General features: G+C 42.3%; 1 pseudogene; it reads right to left on the bottom strand.

Annotated features, from left to right (window-relative positions):
* The window catches only part of LOC129862185 (low-density lipoprotein receptor class A domain-containing protein 3-like), a 174,898-nt pseudogene extending 155,047 nt beyond the window's left edge, over positions 1-19,851 (bottom strand).
* Positions 19,852-23,143: the final 3,292 nt, after the last annotated feature.

Below are 23,143 nucleotides of genomic sequence, written 5' to 3'. Positions count from 1 at the left end.
GCTCTGACCGATCCTGTCTAGTTGGCGGCTCTGGCAGATCCTGACTGACGACTGGCTCTAGCGGCTCCTGACTGACTATCGGCTCAGACGGCTCGGGACAGACGGGCGGCTCTAATGGCTCGGGACAGACGGATGGCTCAGACGGCGCTGGGGAGACGGATGGCTCAGACGGCGCTGGGGAGACGGATGGCTCAGACGGCGCTGGGGAGACGGATGGCTCAGATGGCGCTGCGGAGACGGATGGCTCAGACTGCTCCTGTCTGGCGGAAGGCTCTGGCTGCTCCTGTCTGGCGGAAGGCTCTGTAGGCTCATGGCAGACGGGCAGCTTTGCAGGCTCATGGCAGACAGGCAGTTCATGCGCCGTTGGGCAGACGGCAGACTCTGGCCGGCTGAGACGCACTGTAGGCTTGGTGCGTGGTGCCGGAACTGGAGGCACCTGACTGAGGACACGCACTTCAAGCCTAGTGCGGGGAGCAGGGACAGGGCACACTGACCTCTCGAAGCGCACTATAGGCCTGGTGCGTGGTACCGGACTGAGGGCACGCACCTCAGGACGAGTGCGGGGAGAAACAACAGTGTGCACAGGACTTAGGAGACGCACAGGTGGCTTAGTGCGCGGTGCCGGAACTGGAGGCACTGGGCTGGAGACACGCACCATAGGGAGAGTGCGTGGAGGAGGAACAGGGCTCTGAAAACGCACTGGAAGCCTGGTGCGTAGTGTAGGCACTGGTGGTACTGGGCTGGGGCGGGGAGGTAGTGCCGGAAATACCGGACCGTGCAGGCGTACTGGCTCCCTTGAGCACCGAGCCTGCCCAACCTTACCTGGTTGAATGCTCCCCGTCGCCCGACCAGTGCGGGGAGGTGGAATAACCCGTACCGGGCTATGTAGGCGAACCGGGGACACCATGCGTAAGGCTGGTGCCATGTAAGCCGGCCCGAGGAGACGCACTGGAGACCAGACGCGTTGAGCCGGCCTCATGACACCTGGCTCAATGCCCAATCTAGCCCTACCAGTGCAGGGAGGTGGAATAACCCGCACTGGGCTATGCACTCGTACAGGAGACACCGTGCGCTCTACTGCGTAACACGGCGCCTGCCCGTACTCCCGCTCTCCACGGTTAGCCTGGGAAGTGGGCGCAGGTCTCCTACCTGCCCTCGGCCCACTACCTCTTAGCCCCCCCAAGAAATTTTTGGGGTCTCCTCTCGGGCTTCCAGCCACGTCTCCTTGCTGCCTCCTCATACCACCGCTCTTGGGCTCTCGCTGCCTCCATCTCCTCACGAGCGCGGCGATATTCCCCAATGTGAGCCCAGTGTCCTTTACCATCCAGCTCATCCTCCCAAGTCCAGTAGTCCTGTGTATAATCCTGCTCGACTTCACGCCGCTTGGTTCTGGATCGGTGGGTGGTTCTGTAACGGCTTTCCTCTTCCTCTTCAACAGAAGAGGAGGAGCAGGGATTGAACCAAAATGCAGCGGAGTTTGAAGACATAATTTATTAAAGAAAACACGAAAACACGAACTTGACTAATAAACTAACAAAACAACAAACGGTGTAGACAGACCTGGACGACGGACTCACATAACACGAATAACGCACGAACAGGGAAAATAGCCTACACATAAATTAACGATGAACAAACAAACCGAAACAGTCCCGTATGGTGCGACAAACACTGACACAGGAGACAACCACCCACAAAGAACACTGTGAGACAACCTACCTAAATATGACTCTTAATTAGAGGAATGCCAAACACCTGCCTCTAATTAAGAGCCATACCAGGCAACCCATAAACCAACATAGAAACAGAAAACATAGAATGCCCACCCAAACTCACGTCCTGACCAACTAACACATACAACAAACTAACAGAAATAGGTCAGGAACATGACAACTGTACTCTACTGTGGTGTCCACACTTGTGAACCCAACTTTGGTTTGTGAGTATTATGATTTCCCATTGCTGTCACCAATTTTTATATATATATATTATTTATTTTATTTTTTGGGGGGGGAATTTTGAGTTGTAATCACTTAAATATATAATAAAACAAATTATCTATTTATCTCAGTAAAAAACACGAACTAATTGATCTACGTCTACCTTTACTTGTTACCTCTGTGAACTTGCATTATCCTCCATCCTATTAGAAAGATATGTGGGTTTTTGGTAACGAAATTTCAAGGTACAAGGCAATGTTTCTAAAACTTACAGAAGGCAGATACATTTCTCAAACTAAATATACATTGCCTTCGGAAAATATTCAGACCCCTTGACTTTTTCCACATTTTGTTACATTACAGCCTTGTTCTAAAATGGATAACATTTTATAATTTTTTTCAGCAATCTACACACAATACCCAATAATGACAAAGTGAAAAAAGTTTAGACATTTTTGCAAAACATTTTTTTTTTTTTTTTACATAACTTATTTACAGACCCTTTGCTTTGAGACTCGATATTGAGCTCAGGGGCATCCTGTTTCCATCGATCTCGATCAGCCTTGAGATGTTCCTACAACTTGATTGGAGTCCACCAGTGGTAAATTCAATTTACTGGACATGATTTGGAAAGGCACACACCTGTCTATATAAGGTCCCACAGTTGGCAGTGCATGTCAGAGCAAAAACTAAGCCATGAAGTCCAAGGAATTGTCGGTAGAGGTCCGAGACAGGATTGTGTTGAGGCACAGATCTGGGGAAGGGTACCAAAAAATGTTTGCAGCATTGAAGGTACCCAAGAACACAATGTCCTCAATCATTCTTAAATAGAAGAAGTTTGGAAGCACCAAGACTCTTTCTAGAGCTTGCTGCCCTGCCAAACTGAGCAATCAGGGGAGAAGGGCCTTGGTCAGGGAGGTGACCAAGAACCCGATGGTCACTCTGACAGAGCTCCAGAGTTCCTCTGTGGAGAAGGGAGAACCTTCCAGAAGGACAACCATCTCTGCAGCACTCCACCAATCAGGCCTTTATGGTAGAGTTGCCAGACGGAAGCCACTCCTCAGTTAAAGGCACATGACAGCCTGTTTGGAGCTTGCCAAAAGGCACCTAAAGACTCTGATCTGATGAAACCAAGACTGAACTCTTTGGCCTGAATTCCAAGTGTCATATCCGGAGGAAACGTGGCACCATACCTACGGTAAAGCATGGTGGTGGCAGCACTATGCTGTGGGGATGTCTTTCAGCAGCAGGGACTGGGAGACTATTCAGGATCTAGGGAAAGATGAACAGAGCAAAGTAAAGAGAGATCCTTGATGATAACCTGCTCCAGAGTGCTCAGGACCTCAGACTGGGGTGAAGGCTCACCTTCCAACAGGATAATGACCCTAAGCACGCAGCCAAAACAATGCTTCGGGACAATTCTCTGAATGTCATTGAGTGGCCCAGCCAGAGCCCGGACTTGAACCCGATCGAACATCTCTGGAGAGATCTGGAAATAGCTGTGCAGCAAAGCTCCCCGTCCAACCTGACAGAGCTTGAGAGGATCTGCAGGTGTGCCAAGCTTGTAATGTCATACCCAAGAAGTTGCAATGCTGTAATCGCTGCCAAAAGTGCTTCAACAGGGTCTGAATACTTATGTAAATGTGATATTTCAGATTTATTTTATAAATTAGCAAGAATCTCTAAAAACCTGTTTTTGCTTTGTCATTATGGGCTATTGTGTGTAGTTCGTTTGTTTTCCCTCAATTTCATCCATTTTAGAATAAGGCTGTAATGTAACAAAATGTGGAAAAAGTCAAGGGGTCTGAATACTAACTATTCAGAGACTGTTTCAAAATGTAGGTATCCTCTCTCAATAAGATTTAGTACAGACCAGGTCTGACACGAAATGTGTAAATAGTAGCCTACTTTGACAACAATTCAGTGAATGTAACAAGTATTAGATGGAGACAGATACAGAGAGAAGATTCAAAACAAAACACAATAAAAGATGTGTAGGATGAATTCATATTTCACACATTCACCTTAGTGTTTGTATTTGCTGTGGCCTACAACATGTCATGGAACTTCTGTAAGCATGTCCCCAGCAAAGTGGCACAGAACACTTAGAACACCCAAAGGAGGTTTCTTCACATCTACCACTCTTTACTCTGCATCACCCACTTTCAAATGAGTTACTTGGCTCCCTTATTCCTGCCACTGTAGCCATTTCACAAAGTGACTGCACAAGCTACATTTTGAATGCCTTCAGGGACCAGCACCTGCAGTTTCTGAGAAGGCCTTTGCATTGTCCCCCACGCAATGTACACATTTATGATGGCAATGCTGAGCATCCTCCAAAACACATACTTACACCATTTTCTACCTGTGCGTCCAGCATTGTAATAGCTCCACAGCTGGTCAAGATGGTCAAGCTCTGGAACAGATATAAGTTCCTACCACTTAAAAACAACTCCAAAACCTTTACGCCCAGGATGTGTGGTACAAGGGTAAAAGGGGGGACATGGCAGACACACACCATGTAAACATAGGCTCCCCTCCACTCCTCCTTCATCGCTCCATATCTCTATCCCTCCAATCATCTCTAACTCCTCTTCATCCCTGCCTTTTGCAGCTGAGCCCTGACTCTCCACATCACTTACTTTGCTTTCACTAACCTAGAGGAACAGAGTAACAGTGGGAGAGGAGCAACAAGTAGGATACAATTGTGGTCTCTCCTCTCATCTCTCTCCAACTCTTGCTTTTTTTGCCTGACAGACTCAGCTTGCCAATGTTAGCTGATTAGTTATGAAGCTGGGACAGTTTCCAAATTAATTGCATCAGTAGGAACAGGACAAAACAAGCAACTGTTATCTGGTTATTAAAACAAATATTCAACTTCTCATATGAGCGCCACTGAACTGGCATCTAAAATCAAATCAAATGTTTTGTCACATTCGCCGAATACAACAGGTGCTTACTTACAAGCCCTTAATCAACAATGCAGTTCAAGAAATAGTTAAAGAAAATATTATATAACCTGTCTAGGATGAGGGTGCCGCTAGCGGCACACCCCCCCCCACCCCCACTGAAAAGGCAGAGCCGCGAAATTCAAAAAAAATTTTTTTTTTTAAATATTTAACTTTCACACATTAAAGTCCAATACAGCTAATGAAAGACACAGATCTTGTGAATCCAGCCAACATGTCCGATTTTTTAAATGTTTTACAGGGAAGACACAATATGTAAAGATGTAAATCTATTAGCTAAAAACACATTAGCATAATCCACCATCTTGTCTTTGTCCACCAACAACAGTAGCTATCACTAATTCGGCTAAACTAAGATATTTATAGCCCCTAACCAAGAAAAAAACTCATCAGATGACAGTCTGATAACATATTTATGGTATGGGATAGGTTTTGTTAGAAAAATGTGCATATTTCAGGTAGATGGCATAGGTTACAATTGCACCCACCGTCACAAATGGACTAGAATAACTACATAGAGCAACGTGTTTACCTACTTACTAATCATCAAACATTTCGTAAAAATACACAGCATACACTAATCGAAAGACACAGATCCTGTGAATACAGACAATATTTCAGATTTTCTAAGTGTCTTACAGCGAAAACACAATAAATCGTTATATTAGCATAGCACATGTGCAAACATTACCCCAGCATTAATTCTAGCCAAAGAGAGCGATAACGTAAACATCGCCAAAATATATTATTTTTTTCACTAACCTTCTCAGAATTCTTCAGATGACACCCCTGTAACATCACATTACAACATGCATATACAGTTTGTTCGAAAATTTGCATATTTAGCCACCAAAATCATGGTTAGACAATGGGGAAAGTAGCCCAGCTGGTGAGAAAATGTCCGTGCGCCATATTAGACAGTGATCTACTCGTATACATAAATACTCATAAACGTGACTAAAAAATATAGGGTGGACAGCGATTGATAGACAATTTAATTCTTAATACAATCGCGGAATTACATTTTTTTAATTATCCTTACTTTTCAATACAGTTTGCGCCAAGCGAAGCTACGTCAAAAAACATGGCGTCCTAAGCCACTAACATTTTTCGACAGAAACACGATTTATCATAATAAAAATGTCCTACTTTGAGCTGTTCTTCCATCAGTATCTTGGGCAAAGGATCCTTTCTTGGGTCTAATCGTCTTTTGGTGGAAAGCTGTCCTCTTGCCATGTGGAAATGCCAACTGCGTTCAGCATGAACTGGAAGCGTGCCCAGCGATTCACAGCGTTTCAGAAATAAATGTCCCAAAATCGCACTAAACGGATATAAATTGCTATAAAACGCTTTAAATTAACTACCTTATGATGTTTTTAACTCCTACAACGAGTCTTAACATGACCGGAGAAAGATTACTCCCAACACTAATGCTTGGAACAGGTGCGGGTCGGTGTCCTCCACGCGCATGACGCAGCTGCAAAAGACTTACTAGCTACAGGGTTTTTTAATTTATAGTGCCTGTGAACGCGCAATCGACCCCATTCAAATCGTCATCACATAAAGGCATTCAGGGGGAAGACGTAAGCAGTGTCCGTATACTTATAGGAATAACATTGGCTTTAAAACTGACTCCAGAACAGTGGCCAAAATTTCTGAAATCTGACTCCATGTCAGGGAAATTGCTGTAGAATGGGTTCTGTTCCACTTAGAGACAAAATTTCAACTCCTATAGAAACTATAGACTGTTTTCTATCCAATAATAATAATAATATGCATATTGTACGATCAAGAATTTTGTAGGAAGCCGTTTCAAAAATTACACGATTGACATAAATAGTGACAACAGCGCCCCCAGCCTCAACAGGATAAACTAAGGTAAAACGTTTAATAAAAATTAGCACAAGATGACAATAATTGTATTTCTTTATTTTTCACTTTAGTTTATTTGGTAAATATTTTCTTAACTCTTGGTTAAGGACGTGTAAGTAAGCATTTCACGGTAAGGTCTACACTTGTTGTAGTCGGCGCATGTGACAAATAAAGTTTGATTTGACATAACAAACAACTAGTTAGCAGACTATATACAGCAAAACACTGCAACTGTTTCCATGAGATAGTGAGCAATCATTTGAGCCCCACTGCTGATGTGCTCGCCTGGATCAACCAAGTAATCATGACATGACAGGATTTGCTAATATGAGAGTTATTCCCCAAGTTTCACAACACCAAACATGTATTTACTTATTACACTCACCTCGACATCATCAATTTTCAAAGTGCAATGACGTGTCCGTATCACCAACCAACATAGATACAACCTCTTTCACAGTGAAAAGTCGGGGCCGCTGTAGCGCCATTTTGAGTAATGAAAAAAAACTATATTAAGGTCAAATGACAACATACCGTATTTCCGTTTTCTGGTTGGCAGCCACGCAAATACTACAACAGGATGTTAGCAAGTTAATTTTGCGATATTGACACATTATTGTTAGATAAACAAGGCCGTTCATGTTTCAATTACTAAGGGTTTCAACGGCCGCAATGGGTTCTAAACAGTTAATTACACTTTGTATTGTGTATCACACCCAGTCACAACAAAGATACAGGGGTCCTTCCTAACTCAGTTGCCGGAGAGGAAGGAAATTGCTCAGGGAATAGTGATTTTACAGTTACAGAGTTTAATGTCTGTGATAGGAGAAAACTGAAGATATATCAACAGCATTGCATTTACTCCACAATACTAACCTAAATAACAGAGTGAAAAGAAGGAAGGTGGTACAGAATAAAATTATTCCAAAACATGCAGCCAACACATCTCTGAGTACCACTCTTTATATTTTCAAGCATGGTGGGTATGCTTGTCATCTAGTGAGTTTTTTAGGATAACAAATGTATGGAATACAGCTAAGCACAGGCAAAATCCTAGAAAACCTGTTTCAGTCTTCTTCTCAACAGACACTAGGAGACAAATTCACCTTTCAGCAGGACAATAACCTAAAACATAATGCCAAATCTACACTGAAGTTGCTTCTCAAGACGACATTGAATGTTCCTGAGCGGCCTAGTTACACTTTTTACTTAAATTGGCTATCTAGCAATGATCAACAACCAACTTCACAGTGCTTAAATATATTTTTTAAGAATGAGCAAATATTGTACAATCAAGATGTGCAAGCTCTTAGAGACTTACCCCCAAAAACTCACAGCTGTAAACACTGCCAAAGGTGATTCTAACATTTATTGTCTCAGGGGGGTGAATACTTATCTAAATCAACATATGTTAGTGTTTAATCTTTCATAAATGTTAGATTTATTTTCCATTTTGACAGAGTATTTTGTGTACAGTCATGGCCAAAGGGTTTGAGAATGACACAAATATAAATTTTCACAAAGTCTGCTGCCTCAGTTTGTATGATGGCAATTTGCATATACTCCAGAATGTTATGAAGAGTGATCAGATGAATTGCAATTAATTGCAAAGTTTGCCATTTGCCATGAAAATGAACTGAATCACAAAAAAACATGTCCACTGCCTTGAGTGTTGACGAGGACAAGGCTGGAGATCACTCTGTCATGCTGATTGAGTTCGAATAACAGACTGGAAGCTTCAAAAAGAGGGTGGTGCTTGGAATCATTGTTCTTCCTCTGTCAACCATGGTTACCTGAAAGGAAACACGTGCCGTCATCATTGCTTTGCACAAAAAAGGGCTTCACAGGCAAGGATATTGCTGCCAGTAAGATTGCATCTAAATCAACCATTTATTAGATCATCAAGAACTTCAAGGAGAGCTTCAGGGTGCCCAAGAAAGTCCAGCAAGAGTCAGGACCGTCTCCTAAAGTTGATTCAGCTGCAGGATCGGGGCACCACCAGTACAGAGCTTGCTCAGGAATGGCTGCAGGCAGGTGTGTGTGCATCTGCACGCACAGTGAGGTGAAGACTTTTGGAGGATGGCCTGGTGTCAAGAAGGGCAGCAGAGAAGCCACTTCTCTCCAGGAAAAACATCAGGGACAGACTGATATTCTGCAAAAGGTACAGGAATTGGACTGCTGAGGACTGGGGTAAAGTAATTTTCTCTGATGAAACCCCTTTCCGATTGTTTGGGGCATCCGGAAAAAAGCTTGTCCAGAGAAGACAAGTTGAGCGCTACCATCAGTCCTGTGTCATGCCAACAGTAAAGCATCCTGAGACCATTTATATGTGGGGTTGCTTCTCAGCCAGGGGAGTGGTCTTGCTCACAATTTTGCCAAAGAACACAGCCATGAATAAAGAATGGTACACATCCCCCGAAAGCAACTTCTCCCAACCATCCAGGAACAGTTTGGTGATGAACAATGCCTTTTCCAGCATGATGGAGCACCATGCCATAAGGCAAAAGTGATAACTAAGTGGCTCGGGGAACAAAACATCGATATTTTGGGTCCATGGCCAAGAAACTCCCCAGAACTTAATCCCATTGACAACTTGTGGTAAATCCTCAAGAGGCAGGTGGACAAACGAAACCCCACAAATTCTGACAAACTACAAGCATTGATTATGCAAGAATGGGCTGCCATCAGTCAGGATGTGGCCCAGATGATAATTGACAGCATGCCAGGGTAGATTGCAGAGGTCTTGGAAAAGAAAGGTCAACACTGCAAATATTGACTCTTTGCATCAACTTCATGTAATTGTCAATAAAAGCCTTTGACACGTATGAAATGCTTGTAATTATACTTCAGTATTCCATAGTAACTCTCTGACAAAAATATCTAAAGACACTGAGGCAGCAGACTTCGTGAAAATGTATATTTGTGTCATTCTCAAAACTTTTGGCCACGACTGTATGTACAACTCGAATGTCAAGAGCCGTGCGTCCTCTGAAACACAACCCAACCAAGCCGTACTGTTTCTTGACACAATGCCCACTTTACCCGGAAGCCAGCCACACCAATGTGTCGGAGGAAACACCGTACACCCGGCGACCGTGTCAGCGTGCACTGCGCCCGGCCCGCTACAGGAGTCGCTAGTACGCGATGGGACAAGGACATACCTGCCGGCAAAACCCTCCCCTAACCCGGACGACGCTGGGCTAATTGTGCACCGCCACATGGGTCTCTCGGTCGTGGCCGGCTGCGACAGAGCCTGGACTCGAACCCAGAATCTCTAGTGGCAGAGCTAGCACTGCCTTAGACCACTACGCCACTCGGGAGGCTGAGACATCTCAATTCTGAGTTGGAGTTTCAAATTTTAAAACATTTCGTTCCATGAGTAAATACTTTATTCAGTGATGAGTGGGACCTGGAGTTTATCCCTGTACAAACAATGAGTTTATTTCTGGATAAGCCAAGATGTGTAGAATATATACAGTATAGAGTTCAGCGCTCCACTGCAACCGCATTCATATAGCCATTAATATATTTCTACAAACCACCCATACACTTTGCCAATACATCCTTACTAAAATACAGTGTAGCCCATACACTATGATAACATTTAGTAGAGGCTCTCATCCAGAGTGACCTTCACTCAGCACCTTAGTACACAATCAATGTTACATAACAGATAGTACACAAGAGCAAATAATAAATCCTGTAAGCCAAATGATCCAGTCTCCCTCCCTCCCTCCCTCCCTGGACGAGATCCGTGTCTCTGTTGACCTTAGAAGATCTTTGTTTGTTTGGATTGACAAAGGGATGCTAGGATTGCGGTCAAAAATATCCTGTCGGTGTCCCTGGTGCCACGCTGTGTGACACAACACATCAAATGACTCCTGATCGCAAGGACAGCAGGGGAACCAGCTGTCTGGAAGGCAGAAGTCAATCACCCTCTCAGGCAAGAGGGGTACAACACAGGGCCATGCTAATGGCCTTTTCCTACATACAACACGAACAACAAGAGAGAACAGAAGAAAACAAAGAGATGGAGAGATGAGGTGTGTGTAGGCGTCACAAACAATCTGAAAGTTTATTTGGTTCTTCATGGGAGATACCAAGTCATATCCACTGCCGCCCCCCAGCCAGCATGAGGGGAATGGAATCTCCAACCTCATCAGGCTTCCTTGTTTCCGTGGCAATGGTGGGATAATGGGTCGCCAGGAGACAGCACTGCAGTGACATGAAACACTGCCATGTACTCACTCAACACGGCACTGTCATTTCATTCTAAAAGACTGCATTCAGATAAATAAAAGCAGCCCTGCTGCTACTCCTTGGCTTTGGCTCAAGTGTGTGTGTGCCAGTGAATTTGTGCAAAACAGACAAAAATACAGTCAGACCTAGCTCACAGAATAAGTCCTACATCTCATATTACAGTTTGGAAGTTGAATTTGTGAGAGGCCATTACAATGAAGAGTAGAAGTGACTGCAGCAATATTATAAAGTCCAAGGGGAAGAGTATACAGCACATTCTAGGCCAGACCATGGTGAGCCATAGGATTAACAAGTCATACTTTATGAATAGCCATTAATCAAATATTTCACCGGGGTTACACACTCTCGTCCACCGAAGTTAGCGGTACAATGTCTTTGAACTTCAAAAAGTATGTCAGAAAAGATTCTAAGCTATCAATGAATAAAACCCACTCCAACCAGTCTAGGGTTTGATCTTGTCTCCAGGTAAGTAGATATGATCAATAGAAGACAACTAAGCCTTTCATGGAATAGCATAGAACTTTAGATCGATCAGCAATCCATTTCTAATGAGTTCTCTGGACATCAGTTTTTTTTTTTTACCTCTCCGTGTTGCTTTCCTCTCTTCTTCTGTTTCCGCTCCGATCAATACATCTCCAGATAGATCAGCTCCATGAAACATGAAGCAGCATGATTAATAGATCACTGAGAAGAGCCCAGGTCGGATGGAAGGAGATGCTGCATCTCAGGTAGAGACAGACAGAATCACATCAACTATTTATTTATCCCATCCAAATGAAACAAAAATTATACCGAACGAATAGCAAACAACTGGTCTGATGCATCCCACTGCATGTAGTATTTTATTCAGGAGTTCAATAATTGCCGATAGAGGATTTGTCTGTGCAGTGCAGAGAAAATCCCAGATCTGCTGCAACGACTGGATTCTGTATGTAGTGGTCTGGTCCAGCGCAGGTCTTTAACAGGCATACAGGTTCAAATCACAGCACTGGTATTGGGTTTAGAGTGTGGTGCTGTGCTGGGGAAACGTGACTCCTGTCATGTGGCTTTGTTTAACAACTCTGGGAACTGGAACCACCTCTTTCAAAACACAAGGCAGGCCTAATCCAAGCGACACAATAGGACTATGATTGGAAGCATATCAAATGGCGTAAAACACACACACACACACACACACACACACGTATGCACAAACCGTACAGACATACATACAGTCACAGACATTTGCCTGACACGCGGACGGACACACACTAGAGATGTGCATGGTTCTTAGAATATTCGAATGGACATGAGTATTTTAATACTTGTGAGAGCATTCATTTTTGCAACAACAAAAAAAAACAGCCTATTTTAACACTGAAAGGGCTTTTTCTAAATTAAATTTAAATATCCATGTGATATACAATGACAATCAAAATTATGAATTATTCAATGTAGTCTTTACCATAAAAAGACCCGTAGACTTCACCTGTGTAGCTTGTTGTTTACGTTGGCCAATCAAAGTGGAAAAGAGGTTATTCAAAGTTAGCGAAATGAGAAGGAGTAGTCAACAGGTAGGCTGTTTCATCTGAATGGGGTTGTAGGCTACAAGGACGAACCAACGGGTTGGCTGTTTCATCTGAATGGGGTTGTAGGCTACAAGGACGAACCAACGGGTTGGCTGTTTCATCTGAATGGGGTTGGGGAGAAAGCGCAGCATGTAGCCTATAGCTAGCAAGCTTAGCTAGCTGGGTTCCCTAGGCTACTCCAGTCAAGATGTTATATGGGATGATAAATAACATTAAGGCTGCCACATGTTTGTCGCATTTCCGGATGCCCGACAAAAATCATGATACTATTTGAATAGTGAAATTATTTTGAACCCCCATACCTAACATACACACACACACTAGGACTGCACGATAGGGGCATTTTCTTTTGTTACAAATATTGCGATTGCGATTTGACTTGTGATATTGATCAAAATACTTGGGTGAACTGTTGGAATCATTCAAATTTAATGATTTATATTAAGAAGCAAAGTGAAAAGCAGCATCATTCTTGTTTGTAACAATCTGTTGACTGCATTTGACCTAACATAACAGCATGAAACTTCTATTGAATCTAATAATAAAGAGGAGGAACTGTACTGCTTGATTGACAGGGGGGGGGGGGGGGGCAGCCGCAAGAGGAGAGTGAGAGACAAACAGAGTAAGCAAAACAAAAACCGGATGTTGCACGTGGCTTAGTGGCGTTTCGAAAATAGTGCATGTGATATCCATATTGTACGTCAAGATTTCAATATGAATTAGATGAATTGTGCAGCCCTAACTAACGCATGCGCACACACACATACAGAGGGCTAGCCACTAACCCCCCTTCCCCTGATAACAGGAAAAGCCAGGAGCAAAATATGAACCAAAACAATACACAACAGGGTTCTGCTCCTTGACTGAGTGTCACCAAGTGAGAAATTACTGTGCCATCTGACGGTGCTTATGTATAAAAACATCGGACCACCTGTCTCCTGCGGTGTGAGGTACTACTGGGACTGTAATGGAACACATTCATCTTGATTAAGGAGATTTCGGAGCATGCTCCTGTCAGTTTGCTCACATTGCCATTGCTGATGATCCATCTTTGGCTCGCTGCGTTACAGTAGTAAATACAATAAGAAGTGAGGATGGCAGATATAGAGGATAGTCATACAGTACAAAATAGTATCTACCCTCTTATAGAGAGAAGTGATAGCTGGTGTGTTTGTCAGGTTGAGAGTACAGTATCAGGCCATGAGGCATCAGCAAGCCAATAAGGTGTGACAGATGTGGTATGCCAACACTATCGCCTGATCATATTGACAAGCGAGACATGGGGAACACCCTTATTCCATACAGCACAGATTACTAATAAAAGCTTTATTGGCCTTTGTCACTTCACACACACAGAGTAATTCCAACTATATTCCAACCAGGTCTGTTGTGATTGATAGGGTTCATTATAACAAGAATACTTTACTGTCCAAACTGGCAGAACACATACAGGGTGCCAGAGAACAGATTCACAGGGGAAGGGAGATTACAAACAGACAGGGGGTCCATTTTGGAAAGATATATTTACAATACATGCAGGTTTAATTGGCTCTGTGTGTGTGTGGGTGGTGTTAGGTCTGGGTGACAATGATTGGTCAGACCAAAGTGGGTTGGTCACATAGTGGAAGTCTAAAGTTTGACAGCCTTCTCTAAATTCACTACAACCTCAGGCACTAACGTTCATAACTATAACATGTTTAACGCCTGTGTCTTACAGTGGCTTCAGAAAGTATTCATACCCATTCACTTATTTCACATTTTATTGGTTTACAGCCTGAATTCAAAATGGATTAAATTGTAGATTTTCCTCAACAATCTACACACAATAGCCTTTAAATGAAAAAAGTGAAAACATGTTTTTATATTGTTTTGCAAATTTATAGAAATTAAATACAGAAATGTCTAATTTACTAAAGTATTCACACCCCTGAGTCAATACTTTCTATAAGCACCTTTGGCAGTGATTACAGCTGTGAGTCTTTATGGGTAAGAGCTTTCCACACCTGGATTGTGCAACATTTGCCCAATATTATTTTTTTAATTCTTCAACCTCTGCCAAATCGATTGTTGACAATTGCTAGATAACCATTTTCAGGTCTTGCCATAGAGTTTCAAGTAGATTTAAGTCAAAACTGAGCATTCACTGTCTTCTTGGTAAGCAATTCCAGTGTAGATTTGGCCTTGTGTTCTAGGTTATTGTCCTGCTGAATGCTGAATTACATTTCCCAGTGTCTGTTGGAAAGGTTTTCCTATAAGATTTTGCTTGTGCTTAGCTCCATTCTGTTTTATTATCCTGAAAAACTCCCCAGTCCATAACGTTTACAAGCATACCCATAACATGATGCAGCCACCACTATAAGTGGTACTCAGTAATGTGTTGCATTGGATTTGCTCCAAACATAACACTTTGTATTCAAGACAAAACCTTAATTGCTTTGCCACATTTTTGCAGTATTACTTTAGTGCCTTATTGCTAACAGGATGCTTGTTTTGGAATATTTTTATTCTACACAGGCTTCCTTCTTTACACTCTGTCAATTAGGTTAGTATTGTGGAGTAAGTACAATGTTGTTGATCCATCCTCAGTTTTATCCTATCAAAGCCATTAAACTCTGTGACTGTTTTAAAGTCACCAGGCCAATGGTCATGGTGAAATCTCTGAGTGGTTTCCTGCTTCTCCGGCAACTGTGTTAGGAAAGACGCATGCATCTTTGTGGTGACTGGGTTTATTGACACACCATCCAAAGTGTAATTAATAACTTCACCATGCTCAAAGGAATATTCAATGTCAGCTTTTTTTAATCTGTACCCATCTACAAATAGGTGCCATTCTTTGCGAGGAATTGGAAAACCTCTCTGGTCTGTGGTTGAATCTGCTCGACTGAGGGACCTTACAGATAGTTGTATGTGTGAGGTACAGAGATGAGTTAGTCATTCAAAAAAATCATGTTAAACACTATTATTGCACACAGAGTGAGTCCATGCAACTTATTATGTGACTTGTTAAGCACATTTTTACACCTGAATTTATTTAGGCTTGCCATAAAAGGGGTTGAATACTTACTGACTCAAGAAATGTAAGCTTGTCATTTGAACTTTATTTCCCGAATACAAAGTTGTATGATTTTGGGCAAATCCAACACATCACTGAGTACCAATCTTCATATTTTCAAGCATGGTGGTGGCTGCATCATGTTATGGGTATGCTTGTCATCAGCAAGGACAAGGGAGTTTTGTTTTGAATTTAAAAAAAAGAATGTACAAATATTGTACAATCCAGGTGTGCAAAGCTCTTAGAGACTTACTCATAAAGACTCACAGCTGTAATCGCTACCAAAGGTGATTCTAACATGTATCGACTAGGGGTGTGAATACTTATGTAAATCAATGTATTTCTCTACTTCATGTTCAATAAATTTGGCAACATTTTTTGTCATTATGGGGTATTGTGTGTAGACAGGAGGGGAAAAAAGTCATCCATTTTCAATTCAGGCTGTAACACAACAAAATGTGGTATAAGTCAAGGGGTATGAAAACTTTCTGAAGACACTGTATGCATACATTTATGACAGTAAATTCAAAATCAACCTCTCTATTCCCAACTAAAGTAATCAACAAAGTGTTCTGCAATACTGAGACTAAGACACTGTGACTTGTCCCAAATTGCACAAGTGCCAAACCAATGAGAAATGAATTAGAGATAGAGAGAAAGACATCAAGACAATGGCGTCAGCTAAAAAAACAAAAACTTTCACCCATTCCAGAATGTATAATGATTAACAGAATATCAGCTGGTTTGGATTTAGATGTCAGAACTAAATCCGTTTTAGAGCACAAACAACCAGTGAAAATATTTGTAATTCTATTTAAACTGTGTATATCTTACAAACTGACAGGTGGTATAGGCTACACAGCTGAATTATTTGGGTCTACAATTCTGTGGGCAACTCAACTCTGTACCCCGATGTCACCTTAGAATCGGAAACATGTGTTTTAACAATAATGAGGCATTTTCTATTGAACTCCCATTGCCTTCACAGAGTGGCTGCAGATGTTTTGCACAACAAATCAATTACATTTACATTTAAGTCATTTAGCAGACGCTCTTATCCAGAGCGACTTACAAATTGGTGCATTCACCTTATGATATCCAGTGGAACAACCACTTTACAATAGTGCATCTAAATCTTTTAGGGGGGGGGGGGGGTTAGAAGGATTACTTTATCCTATCCTAGGTATTCCTTAAAGAGGTGGGGTTTCAGGTGTCTCCGGAAGGTGGTGATTGACTCCGCTGATTCTCGATGTCTGTCTTTATTCAAACTGTGTAGAGTGTTCATAGGTCTATGTATATCAACTGGCTAATAGTCATCATACTAGTATGCCTACACTGGACTTCATTTTTTTTTTAAATCAAGCAGCCCTTTTATTTAGCTACACGTTAAAACAATGGTTTTACTAGTGTTTCTGTGTAGTTACTGCTCTCAATAGGTCTCTGATGAGAATAGGCTAATTTCAAGAATTCTAAATTCCATCCATGAGTAGGCCCACAACTTTCATATTGAAAGCAGAGCAAAACCTGTCCTGGTACTGTAATACAATCAGACATGGGTTCAAAAACTATTTCAAATATCTCAATTACTTTCACAAACGTTTGGACAACTACTCGTTAAAGAGGTTTTCTTTATGTTTAAAATGTTTCTACATTGTAGAATAGTAAAGACATCAGAGGTATGAAATAAGAATCATGGAATCATGTAGTCACCAAAAAAAAGTGTTAAACAAATCAAAATATATTTGAGATTTGAGATTCTTCAAAGTAGCCACCCTTTGCTTTGATGACAGCTTTGCACACTCTTGACATTCTCTCAACCAGCTTCAGGAGCTAGTCAAATGGAATGTGTTTCAATTAACAGGTGTGCCTTGTTAAAAGATAAGTTGTGGAATTTCTTTCCTTCTTAACGCGTTTGAGCCAATCAGTTGTGTTGTGACAAGGTAGGGGTGGTATACAGAAGATAATATATACTATGGCAAGAACAGTTCAAATAAGCAAAGAGAAACGACAGTCCATCATTACTTTACGGCATGAAGGTCAGTCAATCCGGGAACATTTCAAGAACTTTTAAAAAGTTTCTTCAAGTACAGTCGCAAAAACCATCAAGCGTTATTATGAAGCTGTCTCATGAGGACCGCTACAGGAAAGGAAGACCCAGAGTTACCTCTGCTGCAGAGGATAAGTTCATTAGGAGTTACCAGCGTCAGAAATTGCAGCCCAAATAAATGCTTCACAGAGTTCAAGTAACAGACACATCTCAACATCAACTGTTCAGATGATACTGTGTAAATCAGGGCTTCATGGTCAAATTCCTGCAAAGACCACTACTAAAGGACACCAATAAGAAAAGGAAACTTGCTTGGGACAGGAAACATGAGCAATGGAAAATAGACCGGTGAAAATCTGTCCTTCGTCTGATGATTCCAAATTTTAGATTTTTGGTTCCAACTGCTGTGTCTTTGTGAGATGCAGAGTAGGTGAACGGATGATCATCACATGTGTAGTCCCCACCGTGAAGCATGGAGGTGGTGTGATGGTGCTTTTCTGGTGACACTGTATGTGATTCATTTAGACCGGCATGGCTACCACAGCATTCTACAGCGATACGCCAGGCCATCTGGTTTGTGCTTAGTGGGACTATCATTTTGTTTTTCAACAGGACAATGACCCAAAACACTTCCAGGCTGTGTAAAGGCTATTTGAGTGATGGAATGCTGCAATCAGATGACCAGGCCTCCACAATCCCCTGACCCCAACCCAATTGAGATGGTTTGGGATGAGTTGGACCGCAGATTGAAGGAAAAGCAGCCAACAAGTGCTCAGCACATGTGGAAACTCCTTCAAGACTGTTGGAAAAGCATTACAGCTGAAGCTGGTTGAGAGAATGGTTAGTACATTATTCCATATGTGCTATTTCATAGGTTTGATGTCTTCACTATTATTCAACAATGTAGAAAATATAAAAAATATAAAATAAACTTGAATGAGTAGGTGTGTCCAAACTTGACTGGTACTGTACATTCAAAGTAAGTATTCAGATAGGCCTATCTTTTATTTGAAAAATAAACCAAGTAGTTTAATATGTATTTATAAATAGACTTTGAACGTTTTTGAAGGACTCAAATACACCGACTCAAATCCCATGCATTTAACCCAGGTATTTGAAATAAGTATTTTAACACTGTCAAATAGAACTTGGCAGACTATTTGGTTTTTACAAATAAACATTCAAATACTCGATTAAAAGTACTTGTTTAGGGCTGTGTATTTAAAAATACTTATAAAATAAAGTTTCAATACCAGATAGTCAAATACATGTATATGAAACCAGGCCTGCATACAATCCCATGTCTGCTGCTAGAAGTATAAATTGAGGCAGAAGAGGCTAGACATCCCTACAGCTTCTCAGGGTCCCAGCTGCCATGGCACATATTGACTTGTCAACAACCCTCGTCATAACTTGCCTACATCCTCTCCCTCTGCTTCAACTCTAAACAGCCTCCACACCTCAATAAAAGAACGGGAATTGTATAATTGCCCGCTGCTATTGGGTTTGCAAAAGCAAAACAACGGTACGTACAGTATCCAAGCTAAATCGACGTCGCAGCCTATGATGGTGCTCATACTTTGCCCCAACTCTGTTTGAAGTTAGCGGTGGCTACACTGTAAGGTTGTGACAAAGATATCGTGGACACAAAAGTAAAGAATAGGCTACATCGTAATTGTTAGTTGTTGCGAAAGCACGCTTGTTCTTTTCTCATCTCCCAGAGCAGTCACGGCGGCACTGTTTGAAGCGCCAACTGAAGTGAAAGCTTGAACACTGAAAGCTAGTCGTTTTGAAACTTACCAACCAAGCTTGAGCCCGTCCCTGAACCAAGCAAGAGGTACCAGATCCACATCATATGGTATTTTTCAGTCTGCTTTTATCCACCCCGCCGTGGCCAACAATCTGGGCAATATAAAACGTATTTGGTTCGCTCCGATCTTCACTTTTCTGGGTGTTTTATCCTTTTTTTTTTTCTCTTCGGGCCAAAATTCTAAAATCGCTTGCGTAAAGAGGTGGATTATCGCTAGGACAAACGTCGGGAATAAGGGCTAGAGAGGAGGATGGCGGTGGCAGGGGAGTTGGAGTGAGTGGGGATCGGGTTAGCGCTGTGAGAGAGAGGCGGAGACTTGTGGTTGCTACAGAAGACTAGAGGTCGGTTGGGAGTAGGACCATGTGCAGCATGATATAGCCAGGCCAATGTTTATTCAAAAGGTTTGGTACATCCTATTCTATTCAGCATTAGTTATTCCTCCTTTATACGTACTTTATTGGCTTGTGAGAGGAAATCTCTGTTGACTTTACCTGGGAAAAGCCATGTCGCATGTGTGCACTCAGTGAGAAGTTTGAATAAGCTACAGCGCCTTGTTTGCTCTCTGCCCCCAAAAAATCGAATTAATGAAAACATCAGATTACATTTTTTGGGGGATAAATATGCATGTTTTTTTCTCCCTATGTATACTTCTATTTCAATAAGAGAAAGCACATTGCATATTGTATATTTAATTAACTGGACAAGAAGAACAAATTCTTATTTACAATGACAGCCTACTGGGGAACTGTGGGTTAACGGCCTTGTTCAGGGGCAGAAAGACCGATTTTTACCTTGTCAGCTCTGGGATTTGATCCAGCAACCTTTCGGTTACTGGCCCAACGCTCTAGCCATGCATATATGCATATACAGTACAACACTATTGCGAAAAGCATCACCCTTTATAACACACATACAAAACACACACACACACTCAAGCATGCATGCATGTACACACACACAAACACCACATCAGTCTGGCTGTCAGTGTCAGTGTTGTGAAAAGTGTGTAAACTCTGAGAACAGAGGGAGCAGACAGAACAGAAGCGATGAGCTTTCACCTGAGTGGACCTTTTCTCTTTATCATGCAATATAGCTGTGTGAAAAAGCCCAGAGTGTGTGTGTGAATGTGTTTGTCGGCTGTGCAAAAGTCAAACAAAAAATCATCTTTTGAGCCCCCACTATCGAACAACCTCCGGCCCTGAAAGAATTCATCAACACATTGCTTATCAAGGCAGTAGGGCCTGGAGCAGGCAGGCAGGGAGCCAGGCAGAGTGATGTATGAGGCCATTGTCAATAATCTCAGTTGGATCCATATGGGTCATTATGGGAAAATCTCAAAGCTCAAGATTTCTTACTCTCATGTGTACTACAATACATCGTTTTCCATACTAAACTAAAAACAAAACAAACTGCATTCCACATTATCATGAACATTTGCTAGTACTTGACTCAACTTCATGCAATACAGTTACAAAATGGAAGAAGTTCACTGTTATGTGGAGCAGAGATTGAGACGTAACACATATGTTCCAGTCAGTTAATATCTAATGGATTCATAAGTGAGGGAAGCCCTTGAGTCGCTGATGAAAATAATACACCATAACAATAACAATACAGCATTGCAAAAACAAAAACCTCCATAATGAATGAGCCCAGCACAGAGCAGAGTAAACATTTTGAGGCCTTTGGTCCCTCCCTGGGCCCTGTTCCATAAAGCGGGTTTAGTGAAAACTCAGAGTTACTTGACTCAGAGTTGAAGGAAACTCTGGGTTTTCGGTTTCACAAAGCCAGTTCCGCTTAACTCTGAGTCAGTTACTATGGCAACATACTCCATGAAGCTAACCTGCTCGCTGGCAGGTTTTCTTCAACTAACCCGGAGTTTCTCCTCCTCTTTAGCTGAAGCCTGCAGACTGAAGGTGTCAGACATGGCATGTCCTTTTCTTGAAGAGCCAGTTGATATTGAAGCACAAATACTCAGCAGAAATGTCTGTCGGGAGAAGGTTATCCCGCTTGGACATTTTATCATTCCCTGATGATTATCTGTTTGCGCGTTTCCGTTTTTCTGCACAATCGATCATTCATCTGAACAATATTCTCAGCCCTCATATCGTTCATATGACACTAAGACCGCACTCAGTCAGCTGTCTAAGGAAATAAGCAAACAGGAAACCACTCACCCAGAGGCGGCGCCCCTAGTGGCCGGAGACTTTAATGCAGGGAAACTTAAATCAGTTCTACCTAATTTCCATCAACATGTTAAATGTGCAACCAGAGGGAAAACAATTCTAGATCACCTGTACTCCACACACAGAGACGCGTACAAAGCTCTCCCTCGCCCCCAAATTTGGTAAATCCGACCACAATTCTATCCTGATTCCTGCTTACAAGCAAAAATTAAAGCAGGAAGCACCAGTGACTCAGTCTATAAAAACGTGGTCAGATGAAGCAGATGCTAAACTACAGGGCTGTTTTGTTATCACAGACTGGAACAATTTCCAGGATTCTTCTGATGGCATTGAGGAGCACATCACATAAGTCACTGGCTTTATCAATAAGTGCATCGAGGACGTCGTCCCCACAGTGACTGTACGTACATACCCCAACCAGAAGCCATGGATTACAGCAACATTCACACTGAGCTAAAGGGTAGAGCTGCCGCTTTCAAGGTGCAGGACTCCATCCCGAAAGCTTACAAGAAATCCTGCTATGCCCTCTGACGAGCTATCAAACAGGCAAAGTGTCAATACAGGGCTAAAATTGAATCGTACTACACTGGTTCCGATGCTCGTCTTCTGTGGCAGGGCTTGCAAACTATTACATACTACAAAGGGAAGCACAGCCGCAAGCTGCCCAGTGACACGAGCTTACCAGATGAGCTAAATCACTTCTATGCTCGCTTCGAGGCAAGCAACACTGAGGCATGCATGAGAGTATCAGCTGTTCCGGACGACTGTGTGATCACACTCTCTGGAGCCAATGTGAGTAAGACCTTTAAACAGGTCAACATTCACAAGGCTGTGGGGCCAGACGGATTACCAGGATGTGTGCTCCGGGCATGTGCTCACCAACTGGCAGGTCTCTTCACTGACATTTTCAACATGTCCCTGATTGAGTCTGTAATTTTTCTAATATATAACTGAGTCACCTTAAAATCGATTATAATGTCTGAAGGATAACTAAGAATCTGAAAAAGCAACAGCAGTCAATTACAAAGAATTGTACCGCTACAAGAAAATCAGTGTGCCAAGTTATGTCTAAGATGGATGGGTGGGCATCACTGAGGTAACACTGGCAAAACAATGAATGTACATATACAATTCATTTGATAAACTAACCTCTTATTTAGGCCCTTGTGTCCTGGGGTGTGGTTGGGTCAGATAAGCTTCCTCCAGAGATGCCTTTAGCAATAAGTCACCCACTGTTTTGAGGGCTCTCTCTTCTGCCTCTGTGAGTGGTGGTGGACCCCCACCTGTTTTTCAGCCCTCAGACTTTTTTCTATTGGCTATAATGGAGGTCAAATTTGAACATGTCCAGTAAGAACACATTTGGAGACTTGTATGTATAAAGGCATTTAAGTGTTAAATACTGGCAGTGTTGGGATGGCTGAAAATGTTTGCTTTGAAAA

This window comes from Salvelinus fontinalis, chromosome 9 (genome assembly GCF_029448725.1).
Source record: "Salvelinus fontinalis isolate EN_2023a chromosome 9, ASM2944872v1, whole genome shotgun sequence".
Classification (NCBI taxonomy): Eukaryota; Metazoa; Chordata; class Actinopteri; order Salmoniformes; family Salmonidae; genus Salvelinus; species Salvelinus fontinalis.
The sequence above is the reverse complement of the archived record's forward strand: the minus strand, read 5'-3'. Positions and strand labels throughout refer to the sequence as shown.